The sequence below is a fragment of the Labrus mixtus genome, chromosome 14 (assembly GCF_963584025.1).
Source record: "Labrus mixtus chromosome 14, fLabMix1.1, whole genome shotgun sequence".
In the NCBI taxonomy this organism is placed as follows: domain Eukaryota; kingdom Metazoa; phylum Chordata; class Actinopteri; order Labriformes; family Labridae; genus Labrus; species Labrus mixtus.
Genome location: NC_083625.1, coordinates 29,274,030 through 29,296,001, shown reverse-complemented (window position 1 = coordinate 29,296,001; position 21,972 = coordinate 29,274,030). Strand labels below are relative to the sequence as shown.

The window sequence follows — 21,972 nt, the reverse complement described above, 5'->3', positions numbered from 1 at the left end:
AAAGATGTTGATAAAAGACAGACAGGACTTGGAGCTTACTAAATGTGAAATCCAGCAACAAAATTACATTTTGGAAGAAGAGAAACACAAAATAAAAGAGGAAAGAGACACTTTGGAAATGGCTATGGCTGAGATACACAAGAAGCAAGAACATGCAGATAGTCTGTTTGGCGAGATAAACAGACAGAAAACTCAGATTAAAGACATGACCCTTCAGGTAAAGTCAGAAAGAGAACAAATGGAAAACATCATGAACTCGATCACCTTGAAACAAAAAGAACAAGAGCGTAAGGAAGTTGAGCTTGAAGGGCTACAAGAGAAACTGGAAATGCACAAGAACAGTGTACTGTCAGAAAGAGAAGAACTGGAAAGTTTGAAGGACGGTCTCAACAAGAAGAAAGAAGAGTTTGAAACTGATATGACCACCATCAGGGAAGAGAGAGAACAACTCAGTCGGATGAAGACTAATCTGGAGAGGCTACGAGAAATGCTTTCCAATGAAAAACAGGAACTAGATGGACAAAGGGCTGTGCTGAAACAGAAAGATGATGAACTGATGAATCAAATGAAACCAATAGAAATGCTGAGAGTCAAACTTCAACAGCTGAATGAAAAGATGTGTGTAGACCTGAATAACCAAATGGCCAGTTTGCAGCACAAAAATGAAGATCTTCAAAAGCTTTACACTGAACTGGAAGGGAAGCTTGAAGGACTCACCAAACAGAAAGAAAACATGACTGGTTACACTGAGCTGTTGGAGAGAGAAAAGCAAGCCTTGTTAACGCTTGTGTCAGACATGAATCTCCAGGAACAAGTCAAAGAAAACCAATGGCATCAAAGGTTTGAGGTGGAAAGGCATGATCTTCACAAACTAAAGGCAGAGCTGGAGAAAGAGAGAGAGGATCTGGATGAAGCCAAAAAGATGTTGATAAAAGACAGACAGGACTTGGAGCTTACTAAATGTGAAATCCAGCAACAAAATGACATTTTGGAAGAAGAGAAACACAAAATAAAAGAGGAAAGAGACACTTTGGAAATGGCTATGGCTGAGATACACAAGAAGCAAGAACATGCAGATAGTCTGTTTGGCGAGATAAACAGACAGAAAACTCAGATTAAAGACATGACCCTTCAGGTAAAGTCAGAAAGAGAACAAATGGAAAACATCATGAACTCGATCACCTTGAAACAAAAAGAACAAGAGCGTAAGGAAGTTGAGCTTGAAGGGCTACAAGAGAAACTGGAAATGCACAAGAACAGTGTACTGTCAGAAAGAGAAGAACTGGAAAGTTTGAAGGACGGTCTCAACAAGAAGAAAGAAGAGTTTGAAACTGATATGACCACCATCAGGGAAGAGAGAGAACAACTCAGTCGGATGAAGACTAATCTGGAGAGGCTACGAGAAATGCTTTCCAATGAAAAACAGGAACTAGATGGACAAAGGGCTGTGCTGAAACAGAAAGATGATGAACTGATGAATCAAATGAAACCAATAGAAATGCTGAGAGTCAAACTTCAACAGCTGAATGAAAAGATGTGTGTAGACCTGAATAACCAAATGGCCAGTTTGCAGCACAAAAATGAAGATCTTCAAAAGCTTTACACTGAACTGGAAGGGAAGCTTGAAGGACTCACCAAACAGAAAGAAAACATGACTGGTTACACTGAGCTGTTGGAGAGAGAAAAGCAAGCCTTGTTAACGCTTGTGTCAGACATGAATCTCCAGGAACAAGTCAAAGAAAACCAATGGCATCAAAGGTTTGAGGTGGAAAGGCATGATCTTCACAAACTAAAGGCAGAGCTGGAGAAAGAGAGAGAGGATCTGGATGAAGCCAAAAAGATGTTGATAAAAGACAGACAGGACTTGGAGCTTACTAAATGTGACATCCAGAAACAAAATGACATTTTGGAAGAAGAGAAACACAAAATAAAAGAGGAAAGAGACACTTTGGAAATGGCTATGGCTGAGATACACAAGAAGCAAGAACATGCAGATAGTCTGTTTGGCGAGATAAACAGACAGAAAACTCAGATTAAAGACATGACCCTTCAGGTAAAGTCAGAAAGAGAACAAATGGAAAACATCATGAACTCGATCACCTTGAAACAAAAAGAACAAGAGCGTAAGGAAGTTGAGCTTGAAGGGCTACAAGAGAAACTGGAAATGCACAAGAACAGTGTACTGTCAGAAAGAGAAGAACTGGAAAGTTTGAAGGACGGTCTCAACAAGAAGAAAGAAGAGTTTGAAACTGATATGACCACCATCAGGGAAGAGAGAGAACAACTCAGTCGGATGAAGACTAATCTGGAGAGGCTACGAGAAATGCTTTCCAATGAAAAACAGGAACTAGATGGACAAAGGGCTGTGCTGAAACAGAAAGATGATGAACTGATGAATCAAATGAAACCAATAGAAATGCTGAGAGTCAAACTTCAACAGCTGAATGAAAAGATGTGTGTAGACCTGAATAACCAAATGGCCAGTTTGCAGCACAAAAATGAAGATCTTCAAAAGCTTTACACTGAACTGGAAGGGAAGCTTGAAGGACTCACCAAACAGAAAGAAAACATGACTGGTTACACTGAGCTGTTGGAGAGAGAAAAGCAAGCCTTGTTAACGCTTGTGTCAGACATGAATCTCCAGGAACAAGTCAAAGAAAACCAATGGCATCAAAGGTTTGAGGTGGAAAGGCATGATCTTCACAAACTAAAGGCAGAGCTGGAGAAAGAGAGAGAGGATCTGGATGAAGCCAAAAAGATGTTGATAAAAGACAGACAGGACTTGGAGCTTACTAAATGTGAAATCCAGCAACAAAATGACATTTTGGAAGAAGAGAAACACAAAATAAAAGAGGAAAGAGACACTTTGGAAATGGCTATGGCTGAGATACACAAGAAGCAAGAACATGCAGATAGTCTGTTTGGCGAGATAAACAGACAGAAAACTCAGATTAAAGACATGACCCTTCAGGTAAAGTCAGAAAGAGAACAAATGGAAAACATCATGAACTCGATCACCTTGAAACAAAAAGAACAAGAGCGTAAGGAAGTTGAGCTTGAAGGGCTACAAGAGAAACTGGAAATGCACAAGAACAGTGTACTGTCAGAAAGAGAAGAACTGGAAAGTTTGAAGGACGGTCTCAACAAGAAGAAAGAAGAGTTTGAAACTGATATGACCACCATCAGGGAAGAGAGAGAACAACTCAGTCGGATGAAGACTAATCTGGAGAGGCTACGAGAAATGCTTTCCAATGAAAAACAGGAACTAGATGGACAAAGGGCTGTGCTGAAACAGAAAGATGATGAACTGATGAATCAAATGAAACCAATAGAAATGCTGAGAGTCAAACTTCAACAGCTGAATGAAAAGATGTGTGTAGACCTGAATAACCAAATGGCCAGTTTGCAGCACAAAAATGAAGATCTTCAAAAGCTTTACACTGAACTGGAAGGGAAGCTTGAAGGACTCACCAAACAGAAAGAAAACATGACTGGTTACACTGAGCTGTTGGAGAGAGAAAAGCAAGCCTTGTTAACGCTTGTGTCAGACATGAATCTCCAGGAACAAGTCAAAGAAAACCAATGGCATCAAAGGTTTGAGGTGGAAAGGCATGATCTTCACAAACTAAAGGCAGAGCTGGAGAAAGAGAGAGAGGATCTGGATGAAGCCAAAAAGATGTTGATAAAAGACAGACAGGACTTGGAGCTTACTAAATGTGACATCCAGAAACAAAATGACATTTTGGAAGAAGAGAAACACAAAATAAAAGAGGAAAGAGACACTTTGGAAATGGCTATGGCTGAGATACACAAGAAGCAAGAACATGCAGATAGTCTGTTTGGCGAGATAAACAGACAGAAAACTCAGATTAAAGACATGACCCTTCAGGTAAAGTCAGAAAGAGAACAAATGGAAAACATCATGAACTCGATCACCTTGAAACAAAAAGAACAAGAGCGTAAGGAAGTTGAGCTTGAAGGGCTACAAGAGAAACTGGAAATGCACAAGAACAGTGTACTGTCAGAAAGAGAAGAACTGGAAAGTTTGAAGGACGGTCTCAACAAGAAGAAAGAAGAGTTTGAAACTGATATGACCACCATCAGGGAAGAGAGAGAACAACTCAGTCGGATGAAGACTAATCTGGAGAGGCTACGAGAAATGCTTTCCAATGAAAAACAGGAACTAGATGGACAAAGGGCTGTGCTGAAACAGAAAGATGATGAACTGATGAATCAAATGAAACCAATAGAAATGCTGAGAGTCAAACTTCAACAGCTGAATGAAAAGATGTGTGTAGACCTGAATAACCAAATGGCCAGTTTGCAGCACAAAAATGAAGATCTTCAAAAGCTTTACACTGAACTGGAAGGGAAGCTTGAAGGACTCACCAAACAGAAAGAAAACATGACTGGTTACACTGAGCTGTTGGAGAGAGAAAAGCAAGCCTTGTTAACGCTTGTGTCAGACATGAATCTCCAGGAACAAGTCAAAGAAAACCAATGGCATCAAAGGTTTGAGGTGGAAAGGCATGATCTTCACAAACTAAAGGCAGAGCTGGAGAAAGAGAGAGAGGATCTGGATGAAGCCAAAAAGATGTTGATAAAAGACAGACAGGACTTGGAGCTTACTAAATGTGAAATCCAGCAACAAAATGACATTTTGGAAGAAGAGAAACACAAAATAAAAGAGGAAAGAGACACTTTGGAAATGGCTATGGCTGAGATACACAAGAAGCAAGAACATGCAGATAGTCTGTTTGGCGAGATAAACAGACAGAAAACTCAGATTAAAGACATGACCCTTCAGGTAAAGTCAGAAAGAGAACAAATGGAAAACATCATGAACTCGATCACCTTGAAACAAAAAGAACAAGAGCGTAAGGAAGTTGAGCTTGAAGGGCTACAAGAGAAACTGGAAATGCACAAGAACAGTGTACTGTCAGAAAGAGAAGAACTGGAAAGTTTGAAGGACGGTCTCAACAAGAAGAAAGAAGAGTTTGAAACTGATATGACCACCATCAGGGAAGAGAGAGAACAACTCAGTCGGATGAAGACTAATCTGGAGAGGCTACGAGAAATGCTTTCCAATGAAAAACAGGAACTAGATGGACAAAGGGCTGTGCTGAAACAGAAAGATGATGAACTGATGAATCAAATGAAACCAATAGAAATGCTGAGAGTCAAACTTCAACAGCTGAATGAAAAGATGTGTGTAGACCTGAATAACCAAATGGCCAGTTTGCAGCACAAAAATGAAGATCTTCAAAAGCTTTACACTGAACTGGAAGGGAAGCTTGAAGGACTCACCAAACAGAAAGAAAACATGACTGGTTACACTGAGCTGTTGGAGAGAGAAAAGCAAGCCTTGTTAACGCTTGTGTCAGACATGAATCTCCAGGAACAAGTCAAAGAAAACCAATGGCATCAAAGGTTTGAGGTGGAAAGGCATGATCTTCACAAACTAAAGGCAGAGCTGGAGAAAGAGAGAGAGGATCTGGATGAAGCCAAAAAGATGTTGATAAAAGACAGACAGGACTTGGAGCTTACTAAATGTGACATCCAGAAACAAAATGACATTTTGGAAGAAGAGAAACACAAAATAAAAGAGGAAAGAGACACTTTGGAAATGGCTATGGCTGAGATACACAAGAAGCAAGAACATGCAGATAGTCTGTTTGGCGAGATAAACAGACAGAAAACTCAGATTAAAGACATGACCCTTCAGGTAAAGTCAGAAAGAGAACAAATGGAAAACATCATGAACTCGATCACCTTGAAACAAAAAGAACAAGAGCGTAAGGAAGTTGAGCTTGAAGGGCTACAAGAGAAACTGGAAATGCACAAGAACAGTGTACTGTCAGAAAGAGAAGAACTGGAAAGTTTGAAGGACGGTCTCAACAAGAAGAAAGAAGAGTTTGAAACTGATATGACCACCATCAGGGAAGAGAGAGAACAACTCAGTCGGATGAAGACTAATCTGGAGAGGCTACGAGAAATGCTTTCCAATGAAAAACAGGAACTAGATGGACAAAGGGCTGTGCTGAAACAGAAAGATGATGAACTGATGAATCAAATGAAACCAATAGAAATGCTGAGAGTCAAACTTCAACAGCTGAATGAAAAGATGTGTGTAGACCTGAATAACCAAATGGCCAGTTTGCAGCACAAAAATGAAGATCTTCAAAAGCTTTACACTGAACTGGAAGGGAAGCTTGAAGGACTCACCAAACAGAAAGAAAACATGACTGGTTACACTGAGCTGTTGGAGAGAGAAAAGCAAGCCTTGTTAACGCTTGTGTCAGACATGAATCTCCAGGAACAAGTCAAAGAAAACCAATGGCATCAAAGGTTTGAGGTGGAAAGGCATGATCTTCACAAACTAAAGGCAGAGCTGGAGAAAGAGAGAGAGGATCTGGATGAAGCCAAAAAGATGTTGATAAAAGACAGACAGGACTTGGAGCTTACTAAATGTGACATCCAGAAACAAAATGACATTTTGGAAGAAGAGAAACACAAAATAAAAGAGGAAAGAGACACTTTGGAAATGGCTATGGCTGAGATACACAAGAAGCAAGAACATGCAGATAGTCTGTTTGGCGAGATAAACAGACAGAAAACTCAGATTAAAGACATGACCCTTCAGGTAAAGTCAGAAAGAGAACAAATGGAAAACATCATGAACTCGATCACCTTGAAACAAAAAGAACAAGAGCGTAAGGAAGTTGAGCTTGAAGGGCTACAAGAGAAACTGGAAATGCACAAGAACAGTGTACTGTCAGAAAGAGAAGAACTGGAAAGTTTGAAGGACGGTCTCAACAAGAAGAAAGAAGAGTTTGAAACTGATATGACCACCATCAGGGAAGAGAGAGAACAACTCAGTCGGATGAAGACTAATCTGGAGAGGCTACGAGAAATGCTTTCCAATGAAAAACAGGAACTAGATGGACAAAGGGCTGTGCTGAAACAGAAAGATGATGAACTGATGAATCAAATGAAACCAATAGAAATGCTGAGAGTCAAACTTCAACAGCTGTATGAAAAGATGTGTGTAGACCTGAATAACCAAATGGCCAGTTTGCAGCACAAAAATGAAGATCTTCAAAAGCTTTACACTGAACTGGAAGGGAAGCTTGAAGGACTCACCAAACAGAAAGAAAACATGACTGGTTACACTGAGCTGTTGGAGAGAGAAAAGCAAGCCTTGTTAACGCTTGTGTCAGACATGAATCTCCAGGAACAAGTCAAAGAAAACCAATGGCATCAAAGGTTTGAGGTGGAAAGGCATGATCTTCACAAACTAAAGGCAGAGCTGGAGAAAGAGAGAGAGGATCTGGATGAAGCCAAAAAGATGTTGATAAAAGACAGACAGGACTTGGAGCTTACTAAATGTGACATCCAGAAACAAAATGACATTTTGGAAGAAGAGAAACACAAAATAAAAGAGGAAAGAGACACTTTGGAAATGGCTATGGCTGAGATACACAAGAAGCAAGAACATGCAGATAGTCTGTTTGGCGAGATAAACAGACAGAAAACTCAGATTAAAGACATGACCCTTCAGGTAAAGTCAGAAAGAGAACAAATGGAAAACATCATGAACTCGATCACCTTGAAACAAAAAGAACAAGAGCGTAAGGAAGTTGAGCTTGAAGGGCTACAAGAGAAACTGGAAATGCACAAGAACAGTGTACTGTCAGAAAGAGAAGAACTGGAAAGTTTGAAGGACGGTCTCAACAAGAAGAAAGAAGAGTTTGAAACTGATATGACCACCATCAGGGAAGAGAGAGAACAACTCAGTCGGATGAAGACTAATCTGGAGAGGCTACGAGAAATGCTTTCCAATGAAAAACAGGAACTAGATGGACAAAGGGCTGTGCTGAAACAGAAAGATGATGAACTGATGAATCAAATGAAACCAATAGAAATGCTGAGAGTCAAACTTCAACAGCTGAATGAAAAGATGTGTGTAGACCTGAATAACCAAATGGCCAGTTTGCAGCACAAAAATGAAGATCTTCAAAAGCTTTACACTGAACTGGAAGGGAAGCTTGAAGGACTCACCAAACAGAAAGAAAACATGACTGGTTACACTGAGCTGTTGGAGAGAGAAAAGCAAGCCTTGTTAACGCTTGTGTCAGACATGAATCTCCAGGAACAAGTCAAAGAAAACCAATGGCATCAAAGGTTTGAGGTGGAAAGGCATGATCTTCACAAACTAAAGGCAGAGCTGGAGAAAGAGAGAGAGGATCTGGATGAAGCCAAAAAGATGTTGATAAAAGACAGACAGGACTTGGAGCTTACTAAATGTGACATCCAGAAACAAAATGACATTTTGGAAGAAGAGAAACACAAAATAAAAGAGGAAAGAGACACTTTGGAAATGGCTATGGCTGAGATACACAAGAAGCAAGAACATGCAGATAGTCTGTTTGGTGAGATAAACAGACAGAAAACTCAGATTAAAGACATGACCCTTCAGGTAAAGTCAGAAAGAGAACAAATGGAAAACATCATGAACTCGATCACCTTGAAACAAAAAGAACAAGAGCGTAAGGAAGTTGAGCTTGAAGGGCTACAAGAGAAACTGGAAATGCACAAGAACAGTGTACTGTCAGAAAGAGAAGAACTGGAAAGTTTGAAGGACGGTCTCAACAAGAAGAAAGAAGAGTTTGAAACTGATATGACCACCATCAGGGAAGAGAGAGAACAACTCAGTCGGATGAAGACTAATCTGGAGAGGCTACGAGAAATGCTTTCCAATGAAAAACAGGAACTAGATGGACAAAGGGCTGTGCTGAAACAGAAAGATGATGAACTGATGAATCAAATGAAACCAATAGAAATGCTGAGAGTCAAACTTCAACAGCTGAATGAAAAGATGTGTGTAGACCTGAATAACCAAATGGCCAGTTTGCAGCACAAAAATGAAGATCTTCAAAAGCTTTACACTGAACTGGAAGGGAAGCTTGAAGGACTCACCAAACAGAAAGAAAACATGACTGGTTACACTGAGCTGTTGGAGAGAGAAAAGCAAGCCTTGTTAACGCTTGTGTCAGACATGAATCTCCAGGAACAAGTCAAAGAAAACCAATGGCATCAAAGGTTTGAGGTGGAAAGGCATGATCTTCACAAACTAAAGGCAGAGCTGGAGAAAGAGAGAGAGGATCTGGATGAAGCCAAAAAGATGTTGATAAAAGACAGACAGGACTTGGAGCTTACTAAATGTGACATCCAGAAACAAAATGACATTTTGGAAGAAGAGAAACACAAAATAAAAGAGGAAAGAGACACTTTGGAAATGGCTATGGCTGAGATACACAAGAAGCAAGAACATGCAGATAGTCTGTTTGGTGAGATAAACAGACAGAAAACTCAGATTAAAGACATGACCCTTCAGGTAAAGTCAGAAAGAGAACAAATGGAAAACATCATGAACTCGATCACCTTGAAACAAAAAGAACAAGAGCGTAAGGAAGTTGAGCTTGAAGGGCTACAAGAGAAACTGGAAATGCACAAGAACAGTGTACTGTCAGAAAGAGAAGAACTGGAAAGTTTGAAGGACGGTCTCAACAAGAAGAAAGAAGAGTTTGAAACTGATATGACCACCATCAGGGAAGAGAGAGAACAACTCAGTCGGATGAAGACTAATCTGGAGAGGCTACGAGAAATGCTTTCCAATGAAAAACAGGAACTAGATGGACAAAGGGCTGTGCTGAAACAGAAAGATGATGAACTGATGAATCAAATGAAACCAATAGAAATGCTGAGAGTCAAACTTCAACAGCTGAATGAAAAGATGTGTGTAGACCTGAATAACCAAATGGCCAGTTTGCAGCACAAAAATGAAGATCTTCAAAAGCTTTATACTGAACTGGAAGGGAAGCTTGAAGGACTCACCAAACAGAAAGAAAACATGACTGGTTACACTGAGCTGTTGGAGAGAGAAAAGCAAGCCTTGTTAACGCTTGTGTCAGACATGAATCTCCAGGAACAAGTCAAAGAAAACCAATGGCATCAAAGGTTTGAGGTGGAAAGGCATGATCTTCACAAACTAAAGGCAGAGCTGGAGAAAGAGAGAGAGGATCTGGATGAAGCCAAAAAGATGTTGATAAAAGACAGACAGGACTTGGAGCTTACTAAATGTGACATCCAGAAACAAAATGACATTTTGGAAGAAGAGAAACACAAAATAAAAGAGGAAAGAGACACTTTGGAAATGGCTATGGCTGAGATACACAAGAAGCAAGAACATGCAGATAGTCTGTTTGGCGAGATAAACAGACAGAAAACTCAGATTAAAGACATGACCCTTCAGGTAAAGTCAGAAAGAGAACAAATGGAAAACATCATGAACTCGATCACCTTGAAACAAAAAGAACAAGAGCGTAAGGAAGTTGAGCTTGAAGGGCTACAAGAGAAATTGGAAATGCACAAGAACAGTGTACTGTCAGAAAGAGAAGAACTGGAAAGTTTGAAGGACGGTCTCAACAAGAAGAAAGAAGAGTTTGAAACTGATATGACCACCATCAGGGAAGAGAGAGAACAACTCAGTCGGATGAAGACTAATCTGGAGAGGCTACGAGAAATGCTTTCCAATGAAAAACAGGAACTAGATGGACAAAGGGCTGTGCTGAAACAGAAAGATGATGAACTGATGAATCAAATGAAACCAATAGAAATGCTGAGAGTCAAACTTCAACAGCTGAATGAAAAGATGTGTGTAGACCTGAATAACCAAATGGCCAGTTTGCAGCACAAAAATGAAGATCTTCAAAAGCTTTACACTGAACTGGAAGGGAAGCTTGAAGGACTCACCAAACAGAAAGAAAACATGACTGGTTACACTGAGCTGTTGGAGAGAGAAAAGCAAGCCTTGTTAACGCTTGTGTCAGACATGAATCTCCAGGAACAAGTCAAAGAAAACCAATGGCATCAAAGGTTTGAGGTGGAAAGGCATGATCTTCACAAACTAAAGGCAGAGCTGGAGAAAGAGAGAGAGGATCTGGATGAAGCCAAAAAGATGTTGATAAAAGACAGACAGGACTTGGAGCTTACTAAATGTGACATCCAGAAACAAAATGACATTTTGGAAGAAGAGAAACACAAAATAAAAGAGGAAAGAGACACTTTGGAAATGGCTATGGCTGAGATACACAAGAAGCAAGAACATGCAGATAGTCTGTTTGGCGAGATAAACAGACAGAAAACTCAGATTAAAGACATGACCCTTCAGGTAAAGTCAGAAAGAGAACAAATGGAAAACATCATGAACTCGATCACCTTGAAACAAAAAGAACAAGAGCGTAAGGAAGTTGAGCTTGAAGGGCTACAAGAGAAACTGGAAATGCACAAGAACAGTGTACTGTCAGAAAGAGAAGAACTGGAAAGTTTGAAGGACGGTCTCAACAAGAAGAAAGAAGAGTTTGAAACTGATATGACCACCATCAGGGAAGAGAGAGAACAACTCAGTCGGATGAAGACTAATCTGGAGAGGCTACGAGAAATGCTTTCCAATGAAAAACAGGAACTAGATGGACAAAGGGCTGTGCTGAAACAGAAAGATGATGAACTGATGAATCAAATGAAACCAATAGAAATGCTGAGAGTCAAACTTCAACAGCTGAATGAAAAGATGTGTGTAGACCTGAATAACCAAATGGCCAGTTTGCAGCACAAAAATGAAGATCTTCAAAAGCTTTATACTGAACTGGAAGGGAAGCTTGAAGGACTCACCAAACAGAAAGAAAACATGACTGGTTACACTGAGCTGTTGGAGAGAGAAAAGCAAGCCTTGTTAACGCTTGTGTCAGACATGAATCTCCAGGAACAAGTCAAAGAAAACCAATGGCATCAAAGGTTTGAGGTGGAAAGGCATGATCTTCACAAACTAAAGGCAGAGCTGGAGAAAGAGAGAGAGGATCTGGATGAAGCCAAAAAGATGTTGATAAAAGACAGACAGGACTTGGAGCTTACTAAATGTGACATCCAGAAACAAAATGACATTTTGGAAGAAGAGAAACACAAAATAAAAGAGGAAAGAGACACTTTGGAAATGGCTATGGCTGAGATACACAAGAAGCAAGAACATGCAGATAGTCTGTTTGGCGAGATAAACAGACAGAAAACTCAGATTAAAGACATGACCCTTCAGGTAAAGTCAGAAAGAGAACAAATGGAAAACATCATGAACTCGATCACCTTGAAACAAAAAGAACAAGAGCGTAAGGAAGTTGAGCTTGAAGGGCTACAAGAGAAACTGGAAATGCACAAGAACAGTGTACTGTCAGAAAGAGAAGAACTGGAAAGTTTGAAGGACGGTCTCAACAAGAAGAAAGAAGAGTTTGAAACTGATATGACCACCATCAGGGAAGAGAGAGAACAACTCAGTCGGATGAAGACTAATCTGGAGAGGCTACGAGAAATGCTTTCCAATGAAAAACAGGAACTAGATGGACAAAGGGCTGTGCTGAAACAGAAAGATGATGAACTGATGAATCAAATGAAACCAATAGAAATGCTGAGAGTCAAACTTCAACAGCTGTATGAAAAGATGTGTGTAGACCTGAATAACCAAATGGCCAGTTTGCAGCACAAAAATGAAGATCTTCAAAAGCTTTACACTGAACTGGAAGGGAAGCTTGAAGGACTCACCAAACAGAAAGAAAACATGACTGGTTACACTGAGCTGTTGGAGAGAGAAAAGCAAGCCTTGTTAACGCTTGTGTCAGACATGAATCTCCAGGAACAAGTCAAAGAAAACCAATGGCATCAAAGGTTTGAGGTGGAAAGGCATGATCTTCACAAACTAAAGGCAGAGCTGGAGAAAGAGAGAGAGGATCTGGATGAAGCCAAAAAGATGTTGATAAAAGACAGACAGGACTTGGAGCTTACTAAATGTGACATCCAGAAACAAAATGACATTTTGGAAGAAGAGAAACACAAAATAAAAGAGGAAAGAGACACTTTGGAAATGGCTATGGCTGAGATACACAAGAAGCAAGAACATGCAGATAGTCTGTTTGGCGAGATAAACAGACAGAAAACTCAGATTAAAGACATGACCCTTCAGGTAAAGTCAGAAAGAGAACAAATGGAAAACATCATGAACTCGATCACCTTGAAACAAAAAGAACAAGAGCGTAAGGAAGTTGAGCTTGAAGGGCTACAAGAGAAACTGGAAATGCACAAGAACAGTGTACTGTCAGAAAGAGAAGAACTGGAAAGTTTGAAGGACGGTCTCAACAAGAAGAAAGAAGAGTTTGAAACTGATATGACCACCATCAGGGAAGAGAGAGAACAACTCAGTCGGATGAAGACTAATCTGGAGAGGCTACGAGAAATGCTTTCCAATGAAAAACAGGAACTAGATGGACAAAGGGCTGTGCTGAAACAGAAAGATGATGAACTGATGAATCAAATGAAACCAATAGAAATGCTGAGAGTCAAACTTCAACAGCTGAATGAAAAGATGTGTGTAGACCTGAATAACCAAATGGCCAGTTTGCAGCACAAAAATGAAGATCTTCAAAAGCTTTACACTGAACTGGAAGGGAAGCTTGAAGGACTCACCAAACAGAAAGAAAACATGACTGGTTACACTGAGCTGTTGGAGAGAGAAAAGCAAGCCTTGTTAACGCTTGTGTCAGACATGAATCTCCAGGAACAAGTCAAAGAAAACCAATGGCATCAAAGGTTTGAGGTGGAAAGGCATGATCTTCACAAACTAAAGGCAGAGCTGGAGAAAGAGAGAGAGGATCTGGATGAAGCCAAAAAGATGTTGATAAAAGACAGACAGGACTTGGAGCTTACTAAATGTGACATCCAGAAACAAAATGACATTTTGGAAGAAGAGAAACACAAAATAAAAGAGGAAAGAGACACTTTGGAAATGGCTATGGCTGAGATACACAAGAAGCAAGAACATGCAGATAGTCTGTTTGGTGAGATAAACAGACAGAAAACTCAGATTAAAGACATGACCCTTCAGGTAAAGTCAGAAAGAGAACAAATGGAAAACATCATGAACTCGATCACCTTGAAACAAAAAGAACAAGAGCGTAAGGAAGTTGAGCTTGAAGGGCTACAAGAGAAACTGGAAATGCACAAGAACAGTGTACTGTCAGAAAGAGAAGAACTGGAAAGTTTGAAGGACGGTCTCAACAAGAAGAAAGAAGAGTTTGAAACTGATATGACCACCATCAGGGAAGAGAGAGAACAACTCAGTCGGATGAAGACTAATCTGGAGAGGCTACGAGAAATGCTTTCCAATGAAAAACAGGAACTAGATGGACAAAGGGCTGTGCTGAAACAGAAAGATGATGAACTGATGAATCAAATGAAACCAATAGAAATGCTGAGAGTCAAACTTCAACAGCTGAATGAAAAGATGTGTGTAGACCTGAATAACCAAATGGCCAGTTTGCAGCACAAAAATGAAGATCTTCAAAAGCTTTACACTGAACTGGAAGGGAAGCTTGAAGGACTCACCAAACAGAAAGAAAACATGACTGGTTACACTGAGCTGTTGGAGAGAGAAAAGCAAGCCTTGTTAACGCTTGTGTCAGACATGAATCTCCAGGAACAAGTCAAAGAAAACCAATGGCATCAAAGGTTTGAGGTGGAAAGGCATGATCTTCACAAACTAAAGGCAGAGCTGGAGAAAGAGAGAGAGGATCTGGATGAAGCCAAAAAGATGTTGATAAAAGACAGACAGGACTTGGAGCTTACTAAATGTGACATCCAGAAAGAAAATGACATTTTGGAAGAAGAGAAACACAAAATAAAAGAGGAAAGAGACACTTTGGAAATGGCTATGGCTGAGATACACAAGAAGCAAGAACATGCAGATAGTCTGTTTGGCGAGATAAACAGACAGAAAACTCAGATTAAAGACATGACCCTTCAGGTAAAGTCAGAAAGAGAACAAATGGAAAACATCATGAACTCGATCACCTTGAAACAAAAAGAACAAGAGCGTAAGGAAGTTGAGCTTGAAGGGCTACAAGAGAAATTGGAAATGCACAAGAACAGTGTACTGTCAGAAAGAGAAGAACTGGAAAGTTTGAAGGACGGTCTCAACAAGAAGAAAGAAGAGTTTGAAACTGATATGACCACCATCAGGGAAGAGAGAGAACAACTCAGTCGGATGAAGACTAATCTGGAGAGGCTACGAGAAATGCTTTCCAATGAAAAACAGGAACTAGATGGACAAAGGGCTGTGCTGAAACAGAAAGATGATGAACTGATGAATCAAATGAAACCAATAGAAATGCTGAGAGTCAAACTTCAACAGCTGAATGAAAAGATGTGTGTAGACCTGAATAACCAAATGGCCAGTTTGCAGCACAAAAATGAAGATCTTCAAAAGCTTTACACTGAACTGGAAGGGAAGCTTGAAGGACTCACCAAACAGAAAGAAAACATGACTGGTTACACTGAGCTGTTGGAGAGAGAAAAGCAAGCCTTGTTAACGCTTGTGTCAGACATGAATCTCCAGGAACAAGTCAAAGAAAACCAATGGCATCAAAGGTTTGAGGTGGAAAGGCATGATCTTCACAAACTAAAGGCAGAGCTGGAGAAAGAGAGAGAGGATCTGGATGAAGCCAAAAAGATGTTGATAAAAGACAGACAGGACTTGGAGCTTACTAAATGTGACATCCAGCAACAAAATGACATTTTGGAAGAAGAGAAACACAAAATAAAAGAGGAAAGAGACACTTTGGAAATGGCTATGGCTGAGATACACAAGAAGCAAGAACATGCAGATAGTCTGTTTGGCGAGATAAACAGACAGAAAACTCAGATTAAAGACATGACCCTTCAGGTAAAGTCAGAAAGAGAACAAATGGAAAACATCATGAACTCGATCACCTTGAAACAAAAAGAACAAGAGCGTAAGGAAGTTGAGCTTGAAGGGCTACAAGAGAAACTGGAAATGCACAAGAACAGTGTACTGTCAGAAAGAGAAGAACTGGAAAGTTTGAAGGACGGTCTCAACAAGAAGAAAGAAGAGTTTGAAACTGATATGACCACCATCAGGGAAGAGAGAGAACAACTCAGTCGGATGAAGACTAATCTGGAGAGGCTACGAGAAATGCTTTCCAATGAAAAACAGGAACTAGATGGACAAAGGGCTGTGCTGAAACAGAAAGATGATGAACTGATGAATCAAATGAAACCAATAGAAATGCTGAGAGTCAAACTTCAACAGCTGAATGAAAAGATGTGTGTAGACCTGAATAACCAAATGGCCAGTTTGCAGCACAAAAATGAAGATCTTCAAAAGCTTTACACTGAACTGGAAGGGAAGCTTGAAGGACTCACCAAACAGAAAGAAAACATGACTGGTTACACTGAGCTGTTGGAGAGAGAAAAGCAAGCCTTGTTAACGCTTGTGTCAGACATGAATCTCCAGGAACAAGTCAAAGAAAACCAATGGCATCAAAGGTTTGAGGTGGAAAGGCATGATCTTCACAAACTAAAGGCAGAGCTGGAGAAAGAGAGAGAGGATCTGGATGAAGCCAAAAAGATGTTGATAAAAGACAGACAGGACTTGGAGCTTACTAAATGTGACATCCAGAAACAAAATGACATTTTGGAAGAAGAGAAACACAAAATAAAAGAGGAAAGAGACACTTTGGAAATGGCTATGGCTGAGATACACAAGAAGCAAGAACATGCAGATAGTCTGTTTGGTGAGATAAACAGACAGAAAACTCAGATTAAAGACATGACCCTTCAGGTAAAGTCAGAAAGAGAACAAATGGAAAACATCATGAACTCGATCACCTTGAAACAAAAAGAACAAGAGCGTAAGGAAGTTGAGCTTGAAGGGCTACAAGAGAAACTGGAAATGCACAAGAACAGTGTACTGTCAGAAAGAGAAGAACTGGAAAGTTTGAAGGACGGTCTCAACAAGAAGAAAGAAGAGTTTGAAACTGATATGACCACCATCAGGGAAGAGAGAGAACAACTCAGTCGGATGAAGACTAATCTGGAGAGGCTACGAGAAATGCTTTCCAATGAAAAACAGGAACTAGATGGACAAAGGGCTGTGCTGAAACAGAAAGATGATGAACTGATGAATCAAATGAAACCAATAGAAATGCTGAGAGTCAAACTTCAACAGCTGAATGAAAAGATGTGTGTAGACCTGAATAACCAAATGGCCAGTTTGCAGCACAAAAATGAAGATCTTCAAAAGCTTTATACTGACCTGGAAGGGAAGCCTGAAGGACTCACCAAACAGAAAGAAAACATGACTGGTTACACTGAGCTGTTGGAGAGAGAAAAGCAAGCCTTGTTAACGCTTGTGTCAGACATGAATCTCCAGGAACAAGTCAAAGAAAACCAATGGCATCAAAGGTTTGAGGTGGAAAGGCATGATCTTCACAAACTAAAGGCAGAGCTGGAGAAAGAGAGAGAGGATCTGGATGAAGCCAAAAAGATGTTGATAAAAGACAGACAGGACTTGGAGCTTACTAAATGTGACATCCAGAAAGAAAATGACATTTTGGAAGAAGAGAAACACAAAATAAAAGAGGAAAGAGACACTTTGGAAATGGCTATGGCTGAGATACACAAGAAGCAAGAACATGCAGATAGTCTGTTTGGCGAGATAAACAGACAGAAAACTCAGATTAAAGACATGACCCTTCAGGTAAAGTCAGAAAGAGAACAAATGGAAAACATCATGAACTCGATCACCTTGAAACAAAAAGAACAAGAGCGTAAGGAAGTTGAGCTTGAAGGGCTACAAGAGAAACTGGAAATGCACAAGAACAGTGTACTGTCAGAAAGAGAAGAACTGGAAAGTTTGAAGGACGGTCTCAACAAGAAGAAAGAAGAGTTTGAAACTGATATGACCACCATCAGGGAAGAGAGAGAACAACTCAGTCGGATGAAGACTAATCTGGAGAGGCTACGAGAAATGCTTTCCAATGAAAAACAGGAACTAGATGGACAAAGGGCTGTGCTGAAACAGAAAGATGATGAACTGATGAATCAAATGAAACCAATAGAAATGCTGAGAGTCAAACTTCAACAGCTGAATGAAAAGATGTGTGTAGACCTGAATAACCAAATGGCCAGTTTGCAGCACAAAAATGAAGATCTTCAAAAGCTTTATACTGAACTGGAAGGGAAGCTTGAAGGACTCACCAAACAGAAAGAAAACATGACTGGTTACACTGAGCTGTTGGAGAGAGAAAAGCAAGCCTTGTTAACGCTTGTGTCAGACATGAATCTCCAGGAACAAGTCAAAGAAAACCAATGGCATCAAAGGTTTGAGGTGGAAAGGCATGATCTTCACAAACTAAAGGCAGAGCTGGAGAAAGAGAGAGAGGATCTGGATGAAGCCAAAAAGATGTTGATAAAAGACAGACAGGACTTGGAGCTTACTAAATGTGACATCCAGAAACAAAATGACATTTTGGAAGAAGAGAAACACAAAATAAAAGAGGAAAGAGACACTTTGGAAATGGCTATGGCTGAGATACACAAGAAGCAAGAACATGCTGATAGTCTGTTTGGCGAGATAAACAGACAGAAAACTCAGATTAAAGACATGACCCTTCAGGTAAAGTCAGAAAGAGAACAAATGGAAAACATCATGAACTCGATCACCTTGAAACAAAAAGAACAAGAGCGTAAGGAAGTTGAGCTTGAAGGGCTACAAGAGAAATTGGAAATGCACAAGAACAGTGTACTGTCAGAAAGAGAAGAACTGGAAAGTTTGAAGGACGGTCTCAACAAGAAGAAAGAAGAGTTTGAAACTGATATGACCACCATCAGGGAAGAGAGAGAACAACTCAGTCGGATGAAGACTAATCTGGAGAGGCTACGAGAAATGCTTTCCAATGAAAAACAGGAACTAGATGGACAAAGGGCTGTGCTGAAACAGAAAGATGATGAACTGATGAATCAAATGAAACCAATAGAAATGCTGAGAGTCAAACTTCAACAGCTGAATGAAAAGATGTGTGTAGACCTGAATAACCAAATGGCCAGTTTGCAGCACAAAAATGAAGATCTTCAAAAGCTTTATACTGAACTGGAAGGGAAGCTTGAAGGACTCACCAAACAGAAAGAAAACATGACTGGTTACACTGAGCTGTTGGAGAGAGAAAAGCAAGCCTTGTTAACGCTTGTGTCAGACATGAATCTCCAGGAACAAGTCAAAGAAAACCAATGGCATCAAAGGTTTGAGGTGGAAAGGCATGATCTTCACAAACTAAAGGCAGAGCTGGAGAAAGAGAGAGAGGATCTGGATGAAGCCAAAAAGATGTTGATAAAAGACAGACAGGACTTGGAGCTTACTAAATGTGACATCCAGCAACAAAATGACATTTTGGAAGAAGAGAAACACAAAATAAAAGAGGAAAGAGACACTTTGGAAATGGCTATGGCTGAGATACACAAGAAGCAAGAACATGCAGATAGTCTGTTTGGCGAGATAAACAGACAGAAAACTCAGATTAAAGACATGACCCTTCAGGTAAAGTCAGAAAGAGAACAAATGGAAAACATCATGAACTCGATCACCTTGAAACAAAAAGAACAAGAGCGTAAGGAAGTTGAGCTTGAAGGGCTACAAGAGAAACTGGAAATGCACAAGAACAGTGTACTGTCAGAAAGAGAAGAACTGGAAAGTTTGAAGGACGGTCTCAACAAGAAGAAAGAAGAGTTTGAAACTGATATGACCACCATCAGGGAAGAGAGAGAACAACTCAGTCGGATGAAGACTAATCTGGAGAGGCTACGAGAAATGCTTTCCAATGAAAAACAGGAACTAGATGGACAAAGGGCTGTGCTGAAACAGAAAGATGATGAACTGATGAATCAAATGAAACCAATAGAAATGCTGAGAGTCAAACTTCAACAGCTGAATGAAAAGATGTGTGTAGACCTGAATAACCAAATGGCCAGTTTGCAGCACAAAAATGAAGATCTTCAAAAGCTTTACACTGAACTGGAAGGGAAGCTTGAAGGACTCACCAAACAGAAAGAAAACATGACTGGTTACACTGAGCTGTTGGAGAGAGAAAAGCAAGCCTTGTTAACGCTTGTGTCAGACATGAATCTCCAGGAACAAGTCAAAGAAAACCAATGGCATCAAAGGTTTGAGGTGGAAAGGCATGATCTTCACAAACTAAAGGCAGAGCTGGAGAAAGAGAGAGATGATCTGGATGAAGCCAAAAAGATGTTGATAAAAGACAGACAGGACTTGGAGCTTACTAAATGTGACATCCAGAAACAAAATGACATTTTGGAAGAAGAGAAACACAAAATAAAAGAGGAAAGAGACACTTTGGAAATGGCTATGGCTGAGATACACAAGAAGCAAGAACATGCAGATAGTCTGTTTGGCGAGATAAACAGACAGAAAACTCAGATTAAAGACATGACCCTTCAGGTAAAGTCAGAAAGAGAACAAATGGAAAACATCATGAACTCGATCACCTTGAAACAAAAAGAACAAGAGCGTAAGGAAGTTGAGCTTGAAGGGCTACAAGAGAAACTGGAAATGCACAAGAACAGTGTACTGTCAGAAAGAGAAGAACTGGAAAGTTTGAAGGACGGTCTCAACAAGAAGAAAGAAGAGTTTGAAACTGATATGACCACCATCAGGGAAGAGAGAGAACAACTCAGTCGGATGAAGACTAATCTGGAGAGGCTACGAGAAATGCTTTCCAATGAAAAACAGGAACTAGATGGACAAAGGGCTGTGCTGAAACAGAAAGATGATGAACTGATGAATCAAATGAAACCAATAGAAATGCTGAGAGTCAAACTTCAACAGCTGAATGAAAAGATGTGTGTAGACCTGAATAACCAAATGGCCAGTTTGCAGCACAAAAATGAAGATCTTCAAAAGCTTTATACTGAACTGGAAGGGAAGCTTGAAGGACTCACCAAACAGAAAGAAAACATGACTGGTTACACTGAGCTGTTGGAGAGAGAAAAGCAAGCCTTGTTAACGCTTGTGTCAGACATGAATCTCCAGGAACAAGTCAAAGAAAACCAATGGCATCAAAGGTTTGAGGTGGAAAGGCATGATCTTCACAAACTAAAGGCAGAGCTGGAGAAAGAGAGAGAGGATCTGGATGAAGCCAAAAAGATGTTGATAAAAGACAGACAGGACTTGGAGCTTACTAAATGTGACATCCAGAAACAAAATGACATTTTGGAAGAAGAGAAACACAAAATAAAAGAGGAAAGAGACACTTTGGAAATGGCTATGGCTGAGATACACAAGAAGCAAGAACATGCAGATAGTCTGTTTGGTGAGATAAACAGACAGAAAACTCAGATTAAAGACATGACCCTTCAGGTAAAGTCAGAAAGAGAACAAATGGAAAACATCATGAACTCGATCACCTTGAAACAAAAAGAACAAGAGCGTAAGGAAGTTGAGCTTGAAGGGCTACAAGAGAAACTGGAAATGCACAAGAACAGTGTACTGTCAGAAAGAGAAGAACTGGAAAGTTTGAAGGACGGTCTCAACAAGAAGAAAGAAGAGTTTGAAACTGATATGACCACCATCAGGGAAGAGAGAGAACAACTCAGTCGGATGAAGACTAATCTGGAGAGGCTACGAGAAATGCTTTCCAATGAAAAACAGGAACTAGATGGACAAAGGGCTGTGCTGAAACAGAAAGATGATGAACTGATGAATCAAATGAAACCAATAGAAATGCTGAGAGTCAAACTTCAACAGCTGAATGAAAAGATGTGTGTAGACCTGAATAACCAAATGGCCAGTTTGCAGCACAAAAATGAAGATCTTCAAAAGCTTTATACTGAACTGGAAGGGAAGCTTGAAGGACTCACCAAACAGAAAGAAAACATGACTGGTTACACTGAGCTGTTGGAGAGAGAAAAGCAAGCCTTGTTAACGCTTGTGTCAGACATGAATCTCCAGGAACAAGTCAAAGAAAACCAATGGCATCAAAGGTTTGAGGTGGAAAGGCA

At 40.1% G+C, this 21,972-nt stretch overlaps 1 protein-coding gene across 1 annotated transcript in view; it reads left to right on the top strand.

Annotated features, from left to right (window-relative positions):
- Positions 1 to 21,972, top strand: part of LOC132988752 (trichohyalin-like) — a 48,254-nt gene that overhangs the window by 1,718 nt on the left and 24,564 nt on the right. The gene's annotated exons all lie outside the window — the stretch shown is intronic.